General features: G+C 41.2%; 1 pseudogene; it reads right to left on the minus strand.

Moving 5' to 3' along the window:
* Window positions 1–3,781: 3,781 nt before the first annotated feature.
* On the minus strand, window positions 3,782–21,680 carry LOC125893457 (uncharacterized; annotated as a pseudogene).
* Window positions 21,681–21,805: the final 125 nt, after the last annotated feature.

A 21,805-nucleotide genomic window follows, 5' to 3' on the forward strand; every position in this document is an offset into this window, starting at 1 on the left:
TTTGTGGCACAAAATGAAGCCACTTACTCACCAGGACGACCTGGAGGGTTGTTACTATGTTTCTGTAGCAATGTTGTTGTCCAGTGTTACCAGCAGTAATCCAGAATGAGCGGTGCTGCTAGCTAACTTAGCTCCCATCCGACCCTGCTGGTGTGCAGTACAAAACGGCCAAGGCAAGTGTTTGCTAACCAGTGGAGACCAGAAGGTGGGCAGTGGGCAGTATGTTTCAACACTGCTAAAGGTCTGTCAGCAAAGCCAATAGAAAAAAAATGCACAATATTCACACCACAACATTAAAATGTCACTACTTTTAAATGGACAGCGTTTTGAATTGTGGCGCTAACACTCACTGAGTCGATGGAGGACCGGACTAAAAGAAAAGGTCTCTTATATTTCACATCATTTTGTAATTTTTTTGTTAAAAATCTACCAGTTAGTTCCCGTTAAATGGGTGTCAAGCTATTGAAAGCAAAATTAACTGAAACTGCCTCCCTAGTTTTGAGTTTGTGAGCAGATTAACAAGTCATATCAAGTCACGTCCAGTCAGGCTGTGTCTCCTCAAGTATTAGTGAGTCCCATAGTGTCTCATCAAGACACAAGTCAAATTGAGTCACTTCAGCCAGACTCACAGTCACATCGATGACACGCATCAGATCGAGTCATGCTTTCATGTGGAGTTTTGTTGAGTTTCACTGAGTTAAGTGTAGTCTCGAGTCGTGACAAGCCACGTTGAGTCATGTCCAGTCTCATGGAGTCTCATGTCCTCCCTCTGCTCCTGTAGTTCACCTCTCTGCTGTCTTCGGGGTCAAAGGTACAAGGTCGCTGTCGGGTCGGAGTGTTTCTAAAAATTTTAAGCAGACAAAAATGTTTATAAAAATAATGTTGGCTGTTCTTTTTCTAGAACTTTCTTCTTTCAGTTCATTCTTATTTTTCCGTCGCTGCCGTTTGGCAGTGAAGAGGAAATTCTGCCAAAATGAAAACCTGTGAAGAAGAGCATTTAAAGTGTTTATTATTATTGCTAATAATATTATGATTATTACCATTTTACCTCCCTGTTTTTCTATTGTTTGAATTTTTCTGATTCTTTTGTTAGTTGAATGATGTGAATATGTTTGTAGAATTTGAGAAGTGTCGTGTTTTCAACTGAAGGTCGAGTCACTGATTAAACTTAATAGCCATATTTAATAATAAGCCATACATGTGATTACCAAGCCATATTCTACAGATGTTCAGTGAAATTATATATAAAAACCTGATTATTAGTTTAAATTCAGACTTTGTCCGCCTGTCGACACGCTGTAGGAACTAAAACTAAGATGTAGCGATTGTAGAGACTGAAGGCTAGAACCAATGAGAAAAGTAATGCTTTAATATTTCTGATTTCTTTTCTCTCAAAACTTTTCATTTCATTGATGTGTCATTAAAAAAAGAAAGGAAAAAAAGCATCCCAAAGCTTTAAAGTGCTTTATAAACCGAACAGACGACACAGAAACATAAAGAAGAGATCAGCTGAAGAGTTAAACTTGGACAGTTTTTGAATGAGATTTGGTCGTTACCATCCGAGCGTCACGCTGTTGAGTTTCAGTGGATGAATTCTTCTTTTGTGTTTTTAAATGTTTCACCACCTGTTCTGATATTTCGACACATGAAAACCAAATAAAACCGAATTGGAATAGAAAGCAGATGTCTTGTTATTTATTCATCATGAGACAACTGACTTGTGTTTGTTTGCAACCATCTGGCACTAATGGTTATTTTGATCATTGATTATCTATAGTCCAATTTAAGTTGGGGTTGTTAAGCTTAAAATCAAAGTGTTCTTTTGAATAAATGAGTTTTGTTGCATCTGAAACAAGAGGCAATCTCTGGATCTGAAAATTAAGCCTGAAGTGCCAAAAACTGCAGTTCTTTGAACGGCCACTCGATGCTGGCTCTAAGAGTGAGTTGATCTCCATAGACCCTAGGAGTGTGGGAAAAATCGATACTAAAAAAAAAATATACATATATTTGTTAGGGCATTTTTGCCTTTAATTGATAAGATAGTGAAGTGTGAAAGGGGGAGAGAGAGAGAGAGAGAGAGAGAGAGAGACATGCAGCAAAGGGTCACAAGCTGGAGTCGAACCCGGGCCGCTGCGGCAACAGCCTTGTACGTGGGGCATCTGCGCTATCCACTAAGTCACCGACACCCTGTTAGCATGACAATATTGCATCAATACACGAATGCCAAGTATCATTTTTTTATGATATAAATTATTGATATTGCAAATACAATAAAACTTTTGGTAGACTTTTAGAATGATAAATCCAACTGTTTTTTAAGTCCCCTAGACACATGTTGCTGCGATTAAAAATGATTGATGAGGGATGAATGAACTGAAAAATTCAGTATCTTATTAGTTAAAACAGATCTTGACAAAGATTTTCTTTAGGGACATAATATACAGTTGAAAAAAGGTAATAACTTGCAATATATTGTATCGTATTACTCAGCATATAGCAAGACTTTTAAAATTGCAATTTTGTCCTCATATGAGGACATCACATTTTGAGTTTACTTGACCTTATACTTCTGCTTAACTGAGGACTCAATCATGGACACTTTTTGTGCCATCTAGTGAGAGCTCATACACTAGTCCATGTAAAAACAAGATGGCAGCCATCTCTGCCAAGTCAGTCTGCAGCCCACCCCAACACAAACGTGGACAAGGTCCAAAACCTGATCACATTTTATGACTGAAAATTATTTATTTATGATTTATAATGTTAGTAGTTTGATATGGCAACAAATTTCACCACTTTTGGCAACAGTAACAAGATAAGACACTGTTAACTAGAAAGTATTCGTTTGAGGACATTGGGACTTTATTAACGTCTTGTATGAGGACAGTGGGACTTAATTATTGTCAACACTATTTAGTTTTTTTTATACTTATCAGGTCCTACTGATCCCAACTTGCTGGGAGAAATTAAAATTGCATACCAAACAAAAGTTCCCAGGAGGATATTGTATTGTGACTTGAGTTTCGTGATGATATTGCATCATAAAGGCTCTAGTGATTCCACTAAAATCCTGTTTAACAGCAGAAATTCTTTTTCTTCAGGTGTACAGGTGTGATCAGTGTGTCCTTTAAACTACTCCCTGCTGATTCAACCTCTAAAAATGTTTTCTTCTCTTATTTATATTTATCTCTCATATTTTTATGCAAAGCAGCCGATGAAGTTCAGTAGCCTACATAAAGAAGAAGAGTATGGCTACATATGAAAAACAGATTTGAGTTCTGAGTTTTAAATCAGAATGCTGACTCTAATGAAGTTTAACAAGTGCAGGTGACGTTCACTTGTTTTCTCTTATTTAACCAAACCAGGTTTTAATGTTTGTTGTTTTTGTGACAGAAATGCTTTGATTAATCTCCATCAGTTGTTTTATTTCCTCTGACTGTTTTGTGCTCAATATGGTATTTTCACAAAACTAAGCTGTCTATAGGAGAGGACAGAAATACTTTTGAAACTGGCGCAAAATGACCAGAGAAAACCGAGAAACAGCGCTGTCTTTGCTCAAGAAGTAGAAAACCTACAACTACCAGAATGCAATGCGCCGCTGGTGGATGACGTAATGCGAGCTTGGACGTTTTTCCGTTGAAAACAATATGGCGGCTGGCTGGTAACAGACGAGCTTGAATTACAGTTAAACGGTGAGATACAGTATGTTTCTAAAAACATTTTATGTGAGAAATAGACAACAGAACAGAATATTGGTCGATATTTGACCAGTAATGTGAAGTTTTACAGTTTAATCTCAGTTTTTCAGCCTGTTTTTACAAAACATGAAACAGTATGGCTGCTGCTGTTAACAAAGTGTCATAGTTCAGCAACACTGCACTAAAATATATTTCTGGAGACATTTCAGATGAGAAATAGACAACACAGTAACTGAATCAGTCATGTGGGTTCTTATCAGGTTGTGTAGAAGTGAGGAGAAAACCTTGTTTATGTATTTTTAACTTGACAATGAACATTGTTTTTTACATTTACTATGACTACTACTACCAAGAACAATATAAAATGGTGTTTGAGTGCAGAGCAGCAAGTTATGTGAGACTATAGAAACACTGACATCTCGACTTCAAGGTAACACGGTGAGTAAATGTTTTATATGTGATCATTTTGCAGGTGAGGTATTCTTTTAAACCAGTGGAGGTCAGATTTACAGGAAAAGAAGCAGTCTCACAGATCTGCTTTTATTTTGATCAAATGACTCTAAATGGGAATAAAATCAATAATCGATCCTGTAAAACTGATCAGTTGGTTGAAGTCTCTCTGAAACAGAATCATAATAAAGAGGTTTTTGTCCCGCTGAAAGACTCAGAGTCCTGATCCGCCTTCAGCTGATCCAGTTCTTGTTTCCACACTTTGACAGTGTTCAGGTACAAAACGTGACATCATTTAACTTCTGTCCTCTGATTGGCTACTGTTAGTCTCCTGCAGGCTGGTTGTTGGTGGCGGGGTCCGCCTCATGCTCCGCGCTGTGAGGATCCTGCCTGGCAGACAGTCGGTCCGGAGATCGCAGCGAAGCGTCACTCTTCGTCCTGCGGCAGCAGGCGGCGAGGTCAGCCCTGAAGGATGGCGTGTAGAAGCCGTAGATGACGGGGTCGCAGCAGGTGTTCAGGTTCCCAAACAGGAATAGGGCGTGGTGTATGTACTCAGGTGTGACGCGCAACATGTCGGGCTGGAACCAGTACCAAATCCCCAGCAGGTAGTACGGAGTCCAGCACACCACAAAGGACAGCACGATGACCACAGTCATCTTCAGAGTCTTCATGCGAGCCTTTGGGATGATGTCAGTGCCACTGCGACGCAGGTACGACTCACCTGCTGAGAGAGGGAGGGGCTCCGTTAGTGATGTCACACTGTGTCAGTGTAGCACATGTGTGTCTCTTAGGTGCTGCAGGATGTACAGGTATGTTACAGGTGTGTCTTACCTTTGTCTCTCAGGTGCTGCAGGTGGATGTGCAGCAGGATGCGGCTGTAGCAGCAGCTCATCACCAGCAGGGGGACGACGTACAGCGTGATGAAGTGAAACATGTTGTAAACAGTTTCCTGCCAGCGGTGGCTGAAGCTGCCGTGAGTGGCACACTGAGTGAAGTCCATGGCCTCCACCCTGATCGTCCGGAAGATAAACAGCTGCAGGGAGACAGACAGAGGATCCAGGTGGAGTCCAGGTAAGGCTTTTAAGATTCTCAGAGCAGGCCATCAGTCCTGATGGACTAAAAAATTGCGTTTGCTGTTGCAGAGTAGTTTTACAGAAATGTAAAAGAACACATGGTGTTTCTGCAGAAACTTTAATTTGAACACATTCAGCTGCAGTTTAATAATTAAGAGATCATCTGCTGATGAGACAAACAACTCTATTATTAGATCCCAGAGTATAATTTATTTATTGTAAATGATTCTGGTTTCCTCCCAGCTTGACTTCCAGTGTGACTCCTGATGAACTGGTTCATAAACGGTGTTTCTGCTGCTGTATTCAGTGAAACTAAACAGTTTGTCTGAGCTGTGTTTTCCAGCTGGTGGCCGCTTAGCATTGTTAGCATTCTTTATAAAAATCAAGCAGTTAGCTCGAGCTCACAGCAGGAGGTCTCACACGTTTAATCTCTCCGTCAGAAACCAGAACATTCCTGCAGGGATTTCAGGTTCTTTCACCTGATGGAGAAACTTTCACCTGCATCAGAGAACAGGAAGACTTTGATAATGATAATGACAATGATAATAATATAGATATATGTGTACTTGTGTGCATGCACTGATAAAATAATCTGCAGCTCAGCACTTGATCACATGAAGGCTCTTCTGTAATCAGAGAGGAAGATGAACAGATCACCTTCACTTTGTCCTTTGGTGCAGCTCACCAGATTATCATATCATAAATATTAATGTTAAATATTAATATTAAAGACAGACTCATGTGAAGCTCTCAGCTGCTTTGTAACTGTTCTGTAGCTGCTGGATGAAATATTTAGAAGATGAGAGGAGAAAAAAACAGCCACAGAGCTGTGTGTGTGTGTGTGTGTGTGTGTGTGTGTGTGTGTGTGTGTGTGTATTATGTAAATAACAAACCTCAGCAGTGACGAGTGTGGTATATGTGTTTGCCCTTGACAACAGGTAACACGTGCCACCTCTCGTTACCTGTTACCTGTTGTCAATTTTTATTTGTGATTACATATTACTTGTGCTCACATGTTATCTGTGGTTAGGTACTACCTGTTGTCATGTGTTACCTGTGGTCACTTATTATCTGTGGTCGAGTGTTACCTGTGGTCACCTGTCAGTTACCTGTGATCACGTGCTTGTGGTCAAATGTTACCTGCAGTCACGTGCCACCTGTGGTCAAGTGTTACCTGGGGTCACGTCCTACCTGTCGCCACCAGTTACCTGTGGTCAAGTTTTACCTCTCATCAGGTGTTACTTGTTTTCACACTTCACTTGTGGTCACCTGTTACCTGTGGTGATGCCAGCACCGGGCTGAGGCTCCAGGCCAGCAGCAGCATGCGTCGGTTCCTGCGGTGCGCGTTCAGGGCGTCCAGCGGGTGCAGAATGGCGTGCTGGCGATCGAGGCTGATGACAACAAGGATGAAGGCAGAGGCGTGCATGGCGAACAGCTTCAGGAAGCAGAGCAGCTTACAGAGCACGTCTCCTCCATACCACTGCACTGTAACGTTCCACACGGCATCCAGAGGCATCACCACAAATGTCATCATCAGGTCAGCTGACGCCAGGCTCAACATTAGCGGCCGCAGGTGAGACGCCAGACGCCGACCACGCCCACACCACACGCTGGCAAATAGGGCGAGGTTACTGCAGGCAGCAAACAGGAAGAGGATGAAGGTGGCTCCGACGCGGAACTGAGCAGCGCGGGTGAAGGTGGGGGCTTCCCAGTCTGTGAGAGGGGGGAACTGGGAGGTGTTGGGAGAGGGGGACCAGTTACCTGACATCCTGCAGAGAAGAAGAAGAAGGTCATGAGTGATGTCACAGCTGATGTGTGGACACTTTAAAGGAACAGTCTCAACACTGAGGTGAATGTTTCAGAAAGACATCAGTCTCATCTGTACGTGTCTAGAGGTCTATTTGATTTGTTGTCATGGCAACCGTGAGGCAGCAGACCTATGTAATATGTGCTTGCATCCATTTGATGGATTTGAAAAAGTCTTACTGGATGGCACATTGTGTTGCAGCAAAGGTTGAATCAGACGACCAGCGTTGAGACTGTCAACAGACTGAGGTTATGGTCATACATGAGCCAGTGACCATTTGTGTGACACAGGTCGAAAGGTTTTTTTTGTTTTATTTTAGCATTAAGGGCCCATGTCCACATAGCATTTTTTTTTTTTTTTCAGGGCGCTCTGGCTTTCTTGTGCAGCCGCTTCAAGCACTTCTAGAAAAACTTTTCAGAAAGGCGCTGGTAACATCGCTGCTGCTCCTTTAGCTGGGCTACTGTCTAACCAACAGAAAAGCCCAGTGGTGGTGAGTGTTGTGCTTTCATCACTGTATGTGTTGTAGGCTTGTTGTTAACTGTGTAGTCCACCCTCTATTAGTGTAGCATCACGTTAGCTCGCTAGCTAACGTTAGTGTCAAGATACAAAACCCATGCATTGCACGTCATTAAAAAAAAAGTGCTGAGAGTGCTTTTTAAAGAAGTGCTGCGATGAAGTGCTCCCCAGCGCCCTGCCACTGCTTTTCTGCTGTTTTTCTTCTCTTTTAGCTTAGGATGTCTCGTGACCCCTCAAACTTATCATGTGACTCCCCTCGTGGTCCGGAGCCCCAGGTTGAGAACCACTGCTGTGAACTATAACAGCAGACACAGTGTGACTGGAGCCGAGCTCAGGTGTTCCTGTTTTTATTTGATCTTGTGTGATTGAAGCAGAATCGCCCGCTGAGCTCTGACTGGACGCCTGTGTACCACCAGTCTGCCTGTCTGTTTATCTAGCAGCCGACAGTCCATCAGCTCTTATTGTGACAGAGACTTCCTGTTTGTCTGTTTATCTAGCAGCCAACAGTCCATCAGCTCTTATTGTGACAAAGACTTCCTGTCAGTCTGCGCTGATTAAAGATCAGAGATCAGAGTCTTGTTTGCACACAAAGACTCTGTGGAGAACCTGAGCGGTTACCATGGTAACTGATTCACACCGACCAATGAGGAGTCGGCTGACTGCTGTTTCGGCTGTTCAAGTGTTAATTAAAGGTCCGTTGGCAGAAATGGAAGATAACATTCATAATTCTATTTTCATTAGTTTATAATCACTACATGCAGAGCGGGTCCTCTTCCATGGAGTCCACAGTGTTGTTTCTACAGTAGCCCAGAAGGGACAAACAAAACACTGACTCTAGGTAGGGCCATTCATGAGAGAAGTCTCAGTTCTGCAGCCTCACTGCTAGATGCCTCTAAATCCTGCACACTGGACCTTTAAAGAGCTCATTAGCACTGCAATGATCCTTTACTGGCTCATTAATGACTTCATGTTGTTGATGCTGTTCTCTCTGATCAGTGATCAATGAATCACTGATCAGTGATCAATAAAACATGCAAACAGGCCCTTCAGAATAAAAGCTGGGAAATACAATTCCATAAATAAAATTTACACCTGAGACAGAATACAACAAATATCATCTATCAAATTTGGGTGATATTGATTCCTCTGACAGGAATACACACACACACACACACACACACACACACACACACACACACACACAGGTCAGGTTACAGCAAAAAGCTCTCTGCAGTTATTTTTGGCAGCAGGATCCTGCGTGTGTGTGTGTGTGTGTGTGTGTGTGTGTGTGTGTGTGTGTGTTGATGTCACCTTGGCAACCTCCACCTTGCTGCAGACCAGCAGAGTTGATTCGCTGAAATTACCCCCCTGAATCATGAGCCTCCCTCACACACATTTCCAGTAAATCACAGCGATAACCTTTCAGGCGCTGCTCATCAGTTTCACTATTCACACGTACACATTCAGGAACATCTATCCATCCTGAGCCTGTTCACACAGGCCATGGGGGTGCTGGAATATCTGGGGAGGAGACAGGCCAGCAGGTGGTGGTCATGCCAACTGCCATAAAACTCAATAGAAGAAGAGAATGAGGCGAGGCTGGGTGTGCGTGTATGTGGCGGAAGACATCTGTTACTGTTCGGAGGAACATGGCGGCTGAGGAGTTTTTCTGTGCAGTGCCAGTGTTCCTGTCATGTATTTGATATTCAACCAGTTTGCGAGACAAGTAATGCTGCTTATAATCCTACACAGGTCGCAGATTCAAGTATGTCTTCAGCTGAGTCTTATTATTGTTTTTGCTCACTTCACGATGTAACCCTTTACGTGCTCGTCCCTGCAATGTTACTGCTTTCATTCACAACACAGTCATACTGGTATCTTCTCTGAAATGTTACTTGGTCTTGAGGTGGGGGATTGGAGGTGCAGATTTCCCTGAATATCAATCCCTGCTCCCACTCACACACGACCCCATGCAGTGAATGTTTCTTTTCAGGGATAGACTGCATGTGTGAACAGGGCTGATGTAATGACACCACACTAGGCATTTTACACTGCCAGCTCAATGCAGGATTATCACAGAATGTTATTCCACCTCGCTGTTCTGCATAAAAGGTAAGGTCGAGGAATAGGAGGGCAGAGCTATCTCGCCCCGAAGTCGGCAATGGAGGTAGTATCAGCACTGAATTGATATCTGTGTAACAGAGACAGCTGGCAGGAAGGGACGGGTGTGATGCACTGATGACATGTTACATGTGTGACCCACTGCCAGGAGATTGAAAAAGCAGCTAGAAGCAGTTAGCAGCTAACTCGAAGAAGGACAGCAGCTGAAAATGTCTGCAAACTGTGAAAACAGCTGGGTCCAGGAGCTCCTTACTCTCCAAGCAGAGGACAAGATCAGCCTCCATATAACAGAGACAGTAAATTATTGTTCTTAGATTATCTTTTAGCTTTAGTAGACAGGAGAGTCTAAGCATGAAGAAGGGAGAGAGAGGGGATGACATGCACCAAAGAGCCGCAGGCTGGAGTTGAGCCCATGGCGGCTGTGGCAAGGACATTGCCTTCGTATGTGGGACACCTGCTCGACCCACTAAGCCTCCGGGCACCCTGGTACATGATTGTTAATGCCATTGTTATTTTTTTAAAAAGCGCTCCTTATGCCTATGTTATATGTCACCCTAGAGGCCGATGCTGTTGTCATACACATCACGCCTGTCGTGCGTGTTTTGCTTCTGTGATGCCGACATGCTGTTTAAAACCACACACTGGAGCAGAATGATACTGTTGTTTGGTTCTGTATAAAAATGCAAAGACGGCGTAAGTAACTTACTTCGCAGTGGCCCTATAGTGCAGTCTCTGTGTTATAAGGGCTTTTGTCACACCAGTTAAATCCAGGACCCAGGGAGGCATCCATGTTTGTCTGGTGAAGCACAAAAAATTGAAGATGAACCACAACAGTTTTGTTCCACAATCCACCCAATCACAGCCTTCTTCCCCTCATTTAAAGAATCCACATCAGAGCCTCGTATGGACCAGGTCAGTCAGACCTCATCCTGACAGGACCCCTCACATTTTTATCAATGAACTTTCAAAACTTCTCCATAACTTTCCCATAATATTTTACCCCATTTTCATGAATGTATGTAAGTAGTTTAAAACAGGTAAACCTACATAACGATATAGCCATACATTATTAAAGACGTACTTCCCAGGCATCTGCAGATGAGCAAACCGCTATCAAACTTTACTCACTAAGACATTCCTGCCACCAGCTAACTGCATTTGCCACCAGACCAGTCCGGCACATACAGCTACTTCACAAAACATTAAGGCCATGCCCCTTTTTGAGGGATACAGAACCAAAGACACATGCTAACCAGGCCCCAGGAACGCTGCTCAACCTTGCAGCCAGCTTTTCTCAGTGGCCACTTGCAGTATTGCAGCAAAAACGTCCCCCGCATCCCAAAAAGCATTTTCCTCATAGACCATCATTATATTAAAAAGCAGAGATGTCCGTTAAACTGCTGACAGGACAGTTTGAACCGCAAGCAAGGTCAATTATGACCCTTTCTATTATGAATTTTTTTATCCGTTGTGGTTTTATATTTGTAAAACTTTATGGAGCTTAGAAAAACGATTTAAGTGAAGTCATTACAATGTAAAGTCTATCAGCCAGCGGGAGAAACACTACGGCGCATATTCAGTGGGCTGTATACTGCTGAAGTAAACTGGAAAGCTAGAAACTTTTTTTTTGGTGTATGTGCCGGGCGAGCAACTCTATTGGAATGGATGGCTGCCATTTTGCCATCTCATATCTAGTTATTAATAAAATCTATGATGCTAACTGCTAATGAATATCTGCTGCTAACGACATCACCGGTCTGTGATGTCATGAATGTGTCAGCCAATCGATCTGTTTACACGACTTCACGTCAGTTTTAAAGGAACAGCTCAACATTTTTAAAATTTATTGTTTTATTAAAGATGAAACAAAATGTTCATTTTTTACTGAGAGCAGCTAGCAGGAAAAGATATCACTGTTTAAAGATAATAAAACTTTCAGGACTCAGTAATGAACAGAAGTGAGGTGGTCAGAATGTGAATCTACAAAGTACATGTAAACAAATAACAGTTTACTCTCTAATGTATAAGACATGTAAAGTAACAGGAAATGACAATACTCAGAGTACCTCAAAACTGTTGTTGAGAGTAATTGTCTGAATAAATGTTGGTGAATGATGGACAATGATGGACATAAGTCAATAAACAAGCAGCACTTAAATACTTAGTTACTTTAAACAACTGGAATCTGGTAAAACTAATTTCAGGGCTCATCAGTAAGAACCTGATCAGATCTACAGAATCAGTCAATCAAACATTTAACTCTTCAAACCCATGAAAATACACTTTATTAAGTTAAAAATAAATTACTGGTTGAAAGAATGCAAAGGAATATTTTCCTATTTTCAGTTTAAAACATGTTGGATAATGATTGATATATAAATATGAATCAGTCTAACAGTAAACAGCCGTCAGTGTTTATGTCAGTGTTAGAAATATACTGTTTTCTTTACAGCTTCATGTCTTCTCATTATTAATTACAGATCATCACACTGATCAGCTTCTGTTCTGTCTATCAGTGAGGCTTTTAATGTGAAAGAGAAAGTGTTGTTACCTGATCAGCAGCTCTGAATGTTTCTCTTCTTCATGTTCTCTGTTCAGGAACCCACAGAGAACCCCGAAGAACCCTGGAGAACAAAACGCGATCAGATCTGGATCAGTGTTGACTGCAGCAAGCTTCTGAAACACTGAGGAGAAGCCTTCAGACGGCAGCGCAGGGAGGAGGAGCTCAACGTGAGTGTGTGCACAGTGTGTGTGTGTACAGTGTGTGTGTGTGTGTGTGCGCAGTGTGTTAGCCTGCTGATTCAGGTTGAATTTCATGCTGTGAAAATCCTCCTGTTTCTGATTTAATAATCTGCAGCCTGAAGGTGAAACTGATCTGAAACATCACATTAATCAATGAGTCTCCTGATGTATCACAACTGTTCTGTGTATGTTTGTATTAGAATCTGTTTATTAGCAACATCTCTTAATTCTGTTTCTCTATTCCTGCATATTAATGTTTTCAACACTCAATTTTCTTGATGTTTTCGACACTCTGTTCTTGATGCTCTCTGTGTTTTTGATGTTCTCAACACTCTTGACGCTCAAAATGTTCGTGATGCTCTTGTTGGTCTTGATGCTCTTGATGTTTTCAGTGTGTTCTTTAACTTCATGTTCTAAATGCTCTTGACGCTGTCAGCATTCTTGAAGCTCTTGATGTACTTGATGCTCTCTATGTTTTCGATGTTCTCGACACTCTTGAAGCTCCAAATATTCAGAACACTCTTAAAGCTCTCAATATTTCAATGATGTCAACACTCTTGACACTCTCATTGTTTTTGGCGTTCTCAACACATTTGACACTGTTAACATTCTTGACACTCTTGATGGTCTTAATACTCTCAATGATTTCGGCGTTCTCAACCCTCTTGATGCTCTCAATGTTTTTGATGCTGCCAATGTTCTCGAAGCTCTCGTTGTTCTTGATGCTCTTGATGTTTCCAGTGCTTGATGTTCCTGAAGTTCTCTACGCTCTTAATACTCTTGACGCTGCCAATGTTCTTGAAGCTCTCGTTGTTCTTGATGCTCTTGATGTTTCCATTGCTCGATGTTCTTGAAGTTCTCTACGCTTTTAATGCTCTTGACACTGCCAATGTTCTCGAAGCTCTTGCTGTTCTTGATGCTCTTGATGTTTTCAATACTTGATGTTCTTGAAGTTCTCTATGCTCTTAATGCTCTTGATGCTGTCAGTGTTCTTGAAGCTCTTGTTTTTGATGCTCTCTATGTTTACGACATTCTCAACACTCTTGACACTCTTAATGTTCTCAGTGCTCTTGATGTTCTAGATAATCTCAGTGTTTTCAGCAATCTCAATGCTCTTTATTCACTTGATGTTTTTGGCATTCTACACACTTGATGCTCTAAATTTCTCAGTGCTCTTGTTGATCTTGAAGCTCTTGATGTACTTGATGTTATGTTTTCGATGCTCTCAACATTCTTGAAGCTCCAAACATTCAGAACACTCTTAAAGCTCTCGATATTTTCAGTGATGTCAACACTCTTGATGCCACAATGTTTTTGCTGTCCTCAACACTTTTGACACTGTTAACATTCTTGACACTCTTGATGGTCTTCATACTCCCAATGATTTCGGCGTTCTCAACCCTCTTGATGCTCTCAATGTTTCTGATGCTGCCAATGTTCTTGAAGCTCTTGCTGTTCTTCAAGCTCTTGTTGTTCTTGATGCTCTCTATGTTTTTGGCGTTCCCAACACTCTTGGTAACATTCTGGACACTCATAATGTTGTTGATACTCTCAAATGTTTTGGGTGTTTCCCAACACTCTTTATGCTCTTGATGTTTTCAACATTCTAAACACTCTTGATGCTCTTTTGTTCTTGAAGTTCTTGACTCTCTCAATGCTCTTGACACTCGTGATGTTCTTGGCCATCTCAAAGTTCTCTACATTCCCGGTGTTCTTTTACAGGCACTTACCTTATAGTGAAAGTGAAAGACCCAGAATGTGAAGATAGAATTATTCTTTATTTTAGATCATGTTCCTCTGTGACAACAGTTACACATTTAACAACATTCATCATCATCATGTGTGCACATTTACATCTATCTCTGAGAGCCAATTTGAGTTTTGGACATTGAGAGTGAGGACATTTTTGGAAAGTGAGGACAGTTTGTCTGGTTCTCAACTTTAGACAGACCTTCAGAGGTGTGTTTGAGGGTTCTGACTCTTGAGGTTCAGGAGAATCAGGTTTCAGGTCTAGGGAATGTATTTTGTCAACGAGGGTTCTCGTAAGTATAGAAGTACAGGGTTTGTGTGTGTGTGTGTGTGTGTGTGTGTGTGTGTGCTTGATCAGCAGAATAAAGTCTCTGATGTATTAAACATGAGTCAGGATGTATCAGCGGGAAAATAAATCTGATCCTGAGAAAGTTTTTACTGCAGAGATAATCAGCTGATCATCACCAGGAGACGCTGGTGTTATTTATATTAATAACAATAACTAGAGACCATCTCACACTGGGATCACTCCAGCTGCAATACAGCAGTCTGTGACTTAAAGTGAATGTGGGCCTGTGGCGTAAAGTGTGGAGACCGTGATCCCCCACACAGACTCACAGGGTTAAAACAGCACCACTGTTGTCGCGGCTGGTGATAATAATAATTATTCCTGTTTCTAAAGGAACAGTCAGTCTGATAAATGACTCACGCACATACTGTATCTGTATTTCAGTCTTAAAATCCTTCAGATTTCCTGGTTGGTGCAGTGACACCTGTGGTCACCGTAGTCACAGCATGTCCTGTAGACTTCCTTCCTGTAGACAGCGTTTCCATGGAAACCAGACTCTTCATATGAAGTCCAGATTGAAGGTCAGTAATCAATAAATGATCGATAACAGCATCAGCCTTGTGAGTCTACATCAGTGAACAGAACCGAGACCTCCACCTGGCCACAAGAGCTGTGGTCTCTCTGATGCCACCTGGGCTGGTGGGCGGAGCTGCTGCCTCCTGGACCAATGAGGTTTCACTGGGAAAAAACAAAACAAACAAACTATCAGGTTCAGCTCACTTCCTCTTTTATTTGAAGTTTATTTATTAAATGTAGATATAGTATTTCATGGTGTGATCTGATTAACAGGTGTCAGTTACCTGTCAGTGTGAGGCCGGTCTGACTGGTCTGACTGGTCTAAACTGGGAACACAGAGACACAAATGTTCATGGTAACAACAGAAATGGGTTCTCAACCTTTGGGTCAGGGTCCACCTGAGGACTTGCAGGTCAGGTCATAGGAGATTAATAAAATGAAATCATTAATAACAGTTGAACTGTATGAATATTAATACGTGTGTTACCTGTGCAGTCCAGGTGCCGTGCTCATGTACTCAGGTCCCTCAGTGGCTCCATCTCTTGCTGACCCAGAATGCTTTGCTGCTTCCTGTCTACCTGTGGCCTCCTGCTGTGATCCTGCCAAAGAAAACAAAGTTCTCACACTGTGGACGTTTGTCTCGTATTCTGTGGTCTTATTCTGCCTGTTTCTTCCGTGGAACAGGTGAGACTCACCTTGCCCCTCCCCCCTCTGATCGTCTGGCTGCTGTTTGGACGCTCTGCCTGGACTCTGTGTGATGTCACTCTTCCTGTGAGGAGGGCGGAGCAGATTTATAAAGACTGAAATGATCACCAACCATGGCCAGTATTGATAGATTACAGTCTATCACAGTGACATTGAGAGCTGATTGGCTGTTACCTGATCTGCTGTCCAACAGGTGGGCTGAAAGGGTGTGGTCTTGGTGGGCGTGGTCTCTGAGTGTTTAAAAAAAAAAAAAAAGTCCTCATTAATAAGGACAACATCAAGTGTACAACACACTCCTGTTAATAATTTTTTTGTATTAGATCGGTGGTGTGATGTGGTGTTCTGGTTGGCCGGAGGTGTTATGTGGTGTTCTGGGTCATGTGATCACACCTGCACGCTCTGCTGCAGAGCTGCCGTCAGACGCTCCACCAGTCGGTCCCGAACATCACCAGAACTGTCCTAAAAGAGAAGAAAGGCCTCTGACTGGTCAGAATGATGTAAGCATTGGTGCAAAATGATCATGTTAATCTCATTGTGACCTCTGACCTTTGACCCCTTCACATTAACACAGGTGTGTTCTTACCTTGCAGTGAGACAGAGCCGTCAGAGCCTGTTTGTAGAGCTGAACAGCTTTGTGCTGCTTCCTCTGCTTCAGGAAACACTCAGCTAACAACTCACACACCTGAACCTGAGCCATGTGGTCCTCTGCAGACAGACAGGTGAGAACATTAAAGTGACAGATTCAGACTCCTGTTGAATATTTCAGCGTTCTGCTTTTAACGTCTCTATGAATCTTTTCCTACTCGGCTGGAGATCCCCGCCCTCTCACTGGTGTATGATGTTATCATGTAAACAGACAGTCAGAATGAATCATTGTGTCCCTCCGGCTGCTGTCAGCTGTTACAGCCTCTATTTAATTTGTTTGTGTTTGATTATTGAATTTGTCGCATGATATGTTTCCTCACAGTTTATAATCTGAAAACAGTGAGACTTTCTGCTCGGCAGCTTTACAGTAATTGTTTCATGTTGTCATGACAACACAGTGATGTTCAAACTGACAGAAGAAATGACAATAACCCACTCTGACTGGTGTTAGGATGGAAATATGAATCTAAAAACAACAACAGACAAATAAAATATCAATGGAGATAATAGTTCTTTTGTTATTGTACATTAATAAACTATATTAAACTTTGCTAAACATTAATAAATGTGAATAAATAATTCATATATACACATAAACCTTAATAAACACTAATTAGCATCAGTAAATAATTATTAAGCATTGATACACATTGACATAAACAAAACATAAATAACACATTATTAGCACACATTCATAAAAGCTAAAAACCATTACTAAACATCAATAAATGTAAATAATGAGAACCAACCAAAAAAATATTAATTAACAAAAATAATTATAAATACACATTTATAAACACTAATTATTTATCAATAAACAATTATAAATGTTGCTTAACATTAATAAATGTGAATGAAATTAATAAACACTAAGAAAACCTAATACACATTAATAAAGACCAACAAACAATAAACATGAATAGACATGAATAAACAGTAATAAACATCAATGCACTTCAACAAATGTTTATAAACATAAATTACATATTAACGCAATTCATAAAAGCTAAAAAAAAAAAACCACAGAAACAATAAGCATAATACATGTGAATACTAATTAATAAACACTAATAAATATTGGTTAAGACTAATTATCATAAAAAACATTAATAAAAACTAATTGGCATTAATATATTGTTATAAACATTAATAGGCAGTAATATATATTAACATAAACACAAACATAAATAAAATATTATTTACACATTAACACACATTCATAAAAACTAAAAAAAAAACATTGATTAACAAAATACACAGGGATAATAATTAATAAACACCAATTAATATTTGTTAACACTAATAATCATGATTTAACATTAATTAACAATAATAAATAGTAATAAACAGTGATAAAGAAGTTACTAATGTTACCTGTGTCTCTGAATCCCTGCAGAGCGTGCAAGAAGCTCTCTGCTGCCTCCTCTTCATCACCCAGCTGACTGCAGGCAAACGCCAGGTTACTGAAACACCGAGCCTGGTCGCCACGGTAACCCAGAGAGCCTGTGTACACACACAAATACACATTTATATCCACCTGCACAGTGTATTATTACATGATCTGATATTGAACGTGTGCAGTGCATTATGGGACCTCACAGTGAACACTGGTGTGGTTGTTTTCTTTAAAGAGTTCAGGGATGGCTTTCTGCTCTGAGATAATGGATCAGTACAGAACCTGACTGACAGGTGATCAGTGCGATTGCTCGACAGGTGACTTAACAGGTGACTCACCGTAGAGTCCAGCAGCCAGCCTGTGGTACTCCACAGCAGGTGCGAACTGGCCCAGAGAGTTCAGAGCGGCTCCCAGGTTGTGCAGCACTTTGGCCAGCAGAGGGGGATGCTGAGCTGTGGGGCCCAGAGCCTGCTGGAAACACTGCACCGCCTCCTGGAAACACCTGAGCTGACAGTAAGACACGCCCACTGACAGGTACAGCTCACCTGGACAACAATCAATAAGTTATAATCAATAAGTCAATTATGATGATGTCATATATTAAAATCATATTGTTTGTAAATTTTCTTTTGTAATTTCATGCTGTGTTTAGGAAAATGAAATGTAAGATGATGTAATACCCAGAATCCTCGGGTCGGTGATGCTGTTTGTCAAACTCAGACACTCTGCCAGCACGCCAATGATGTCATCATGACTGAACTGATTTGATTGGAGCATGTGACTTCCTGCCTCTTTGAGGGCAGTGGCTGCAGAATCCAACATGTCTGCCACTCTGTAACTCTCTGCAGCCCTCAGGAAACCCTGAACCGCCAGAGACCAGTCCTACAACACACACGCACACACAGCTGACACACCTTTCACTTGACATCTCGCAGGTCACCTGTTAACCCCTGTTCCAGCTCTGGTCCTGTTCCAGGTTCTGACCTGTGCTCTGCTGTAGCAGCGGCTCATCTCCATGCAAGCGTCTCCCTCGCTGCCTCCGTCTCCCTGCGATCTGTACAGCTGAGCTGCCTGCAGGAAGTAGGCAGATGCCTCTTGGCTCTGCCCCAGTGCATTGTGGGCCAGGGCCAGGTTGAACTGGAGGTCTGGGAGCCGGTCGGCCTTCGGACCAGGCTGAGCCTGACACAGGAGGTCCAGACCCTTCTTAGGCTGGCCAGCCTCCACGTAGGCTGCACCAAGGTTAAAGGAACAGGCCCGGACGACCCGAGAGTCCTGCAGCTGATGAGAAGCAGAGCATCATGGGAAATTACCTACAGTCACAAGGGTTTAGGGAGTCCTGAAGGTACTGCTGTTGTTACTGTTAGTGACCTTTGACCTCAGCAGTCTCACCTGCTGGTGACCTTTAACCTCAGCTGTCTCACCTGTTGGTGACCTTTTACCTCAGCTGTCACACTTGTTGGTGACCTTTTACCTCAGCTGTCACACTTGTTGGTGACCTTTTACCTCAGATGTCACACCTGTTGGTGACCTTTAAACTTAGCAGTCTCATCTGCTGATGATGACCTTTAACCTCAGTAGTCTCACCTGTTGGTGACCTTTTACCTCAGATGTCACACCTGTTGGTGACCTTTGACCTCATCAGTCTCACCTGTCCTGCAGCCTTCAGAGCGTTGTTGAAGTGGCTCAGAGCGTCTTCAGTGCGTCCCTCCTGCAGAGCTCTGTGACCAGCGGACGTTAACTCCTCAATATCCACATCCTGTACCTCCTTCCTCCTCACCTCCCGCTCCCTCCTCTTCTTCCTCCTCCTCTCCTTCACCTCATCATCGCCTGGAGGAGACGCATCAGACGCCATGTTGGACCTGCAGGAGAAAAAGTAACCTCACTCACAGAGTCATAGGAGACGCATACAGATATGAAAACATCAGACCTGATGAATCTGCTTTTAAGTGATCAATATTATTAATAATTAACCAGCTGATTGTTTTGATTGATTGATTGATTGATTAGCCATTTCTTTATTTGAATGTGAAAGCAGCATATATAAAAGTGAACAAGGATTCTGTTCATTTTAATTTGACCTAAAATCCTAAATAAGTAAAGAAGTTTAGTTTATTTTAAATGAGTTTTTGTTTAAAAGGTAAAAAGATGTTTACCAACAATGTTATGGTGAAGCCAACAAACATCACATCAATAAGATTAAATATGAGGTTTGTTAAATATTATATTAACAAATCATTCTCACCTCAAGGTCCATTTATCAGTATGTACTCTCCTGATAAAGAACATGTGATATGACTGAACAGCAACAAGTGAAAGTTTTGGAGTCGACCGCTGTCTCAAGCTCAAAAGTTTATGCTGCTGTGTAACAGATGAGTTTTCTATTGATGAAGCTAAAAGCTAAGCTAACAGCGCCCTCTGCTGGAGGAGTCAGCTCATGAACATATAACTGAATTCTCCAGAGAAACAGCTCACTAAATAAATCTAAAATAAATCTCAACTTTAGGAGAATTAATGTCAAACAAGGTATTTTATTAGTGAACTCTGGGTGAAGATGAACACACAGTAAAGAAAACATTTTATTTAGTTTATCAGGTTGGTTTATTTTTGTCACTCATTCACTGTACCCTTATTTAAAGATAAGATAATAACCCTTTCTAAGGAGAAGCTGAGGTGTTTCAGCAGCACGAAGACAAAAATATATAAAGATGCATGGAGGAGAGAAAAATGAAAATAAATAAGAGGTATATGCAGCTAGTATAAAAGTAAAAGTAAAAAATATGAGCTACAGAAGAGCAATTAAAGACAAAGAAGGTGAAGTGACAGTATGCTTAATAGCAGTGTACACCAGAATAAAACTGTATTAATGTAGCAACATAGAAATATAATATAGTATGTCATGTGGCTAGAAAGTATTAACATAGTAGAGTAGTATAAGACATTTTTGTTTTATTTTGTTTTGTGTCATGCACACCGTTACAGTTGCCTTAAACAATCCAAAGTACATGTTATACCACTGCTCAGTCCTAACACAAAATACTCTGTCTTCTATCCCAGGCCTGGCAAAGAAATTCAGCCCCAAAAAGGTTCCCTTTCTGAAACAAAACTCAAATTTTTCATGATCATCCAACCAAAAGAAATCACCATCATCAGCATTAATTTTACCTAAAAGTACATTCATCGTGTGATACAGGGTAAGGTGAAATGCAGTAGTAGTAGTAGTAATAATCTTATATAATAAACCAGTATAACATAGAGTATAGCAGTAAAACTGTGTATCAGATGTATAGGTAGAACAGTATGATACAGTATACTAAAGTATTTTATGTATATTATATAATATCAGCAATAACAATCATTTCTTACACTTTTTCAGTCGTGTTTATGTTTCATATCTATTACTTTTGCTGTAACATCTAGTTATTTACCATTAAATCCAAATATTTCTCTTCTATATGAACCCTCTCTGATCTTTATGTTTGCATATCCTGCGCTAAACTGTTCAACTCTCAATGTAAAACAGTTACAGTTCATATTTGTTATAATATTTCTATAGTATCTTTTTCATATCTTTATTGGATCTTTATTCTTTTTTGTATTTTTATGTTTTGTTCCTCCTAATATGCTCCAAACACCGAGGCAGCTTCCTTATAAATAAAAACCTCCATGGCAGTAAACAGTAAACATTAGCTGCTGTTAGCCGCCTTCAGCAGCTCACAGTGAGACAACACTTACTGTCTCCAGGTGAAGATGAAGATGAAGATGAAGATCATCCATACTGAGCTGTTCAGATATCATTAACAGTTTTTATGTAAGATCGATATGGTTTTGGAGTCAAGTGTTCAATGAAGAAGCTAGAAACATCTGCTGTGTGCCATGGCTGACTGTACGAGACTCCGTTGCTATGGCAACACCGAAACGACCACACAGGAAACGAATTAGAAGTTAAAAAGAAAAAATAAATAATAAAAAACCGATCTAACAAAGAGTGTGATGTCTAAAATGCGACCCTAGTCCATGTTAAAAACTTACCATAAGTGT

Source organism: Epinephelus fuscoguttatus, linkage group LG8 (genome assembly GCF_011397635.1).
Source record: "Epinephelus fuscoguttatus linkage group LG8, E.fuscoguttatus.final_Chr_v1".
In the NCBI taxonomy this organism is placed as follows: Eukaryota; Metazoa; Chordata; class Actinopteri; order Perciformes; family Serranidae; genus Epinephelus; species Epinephelus fuscoguttatus.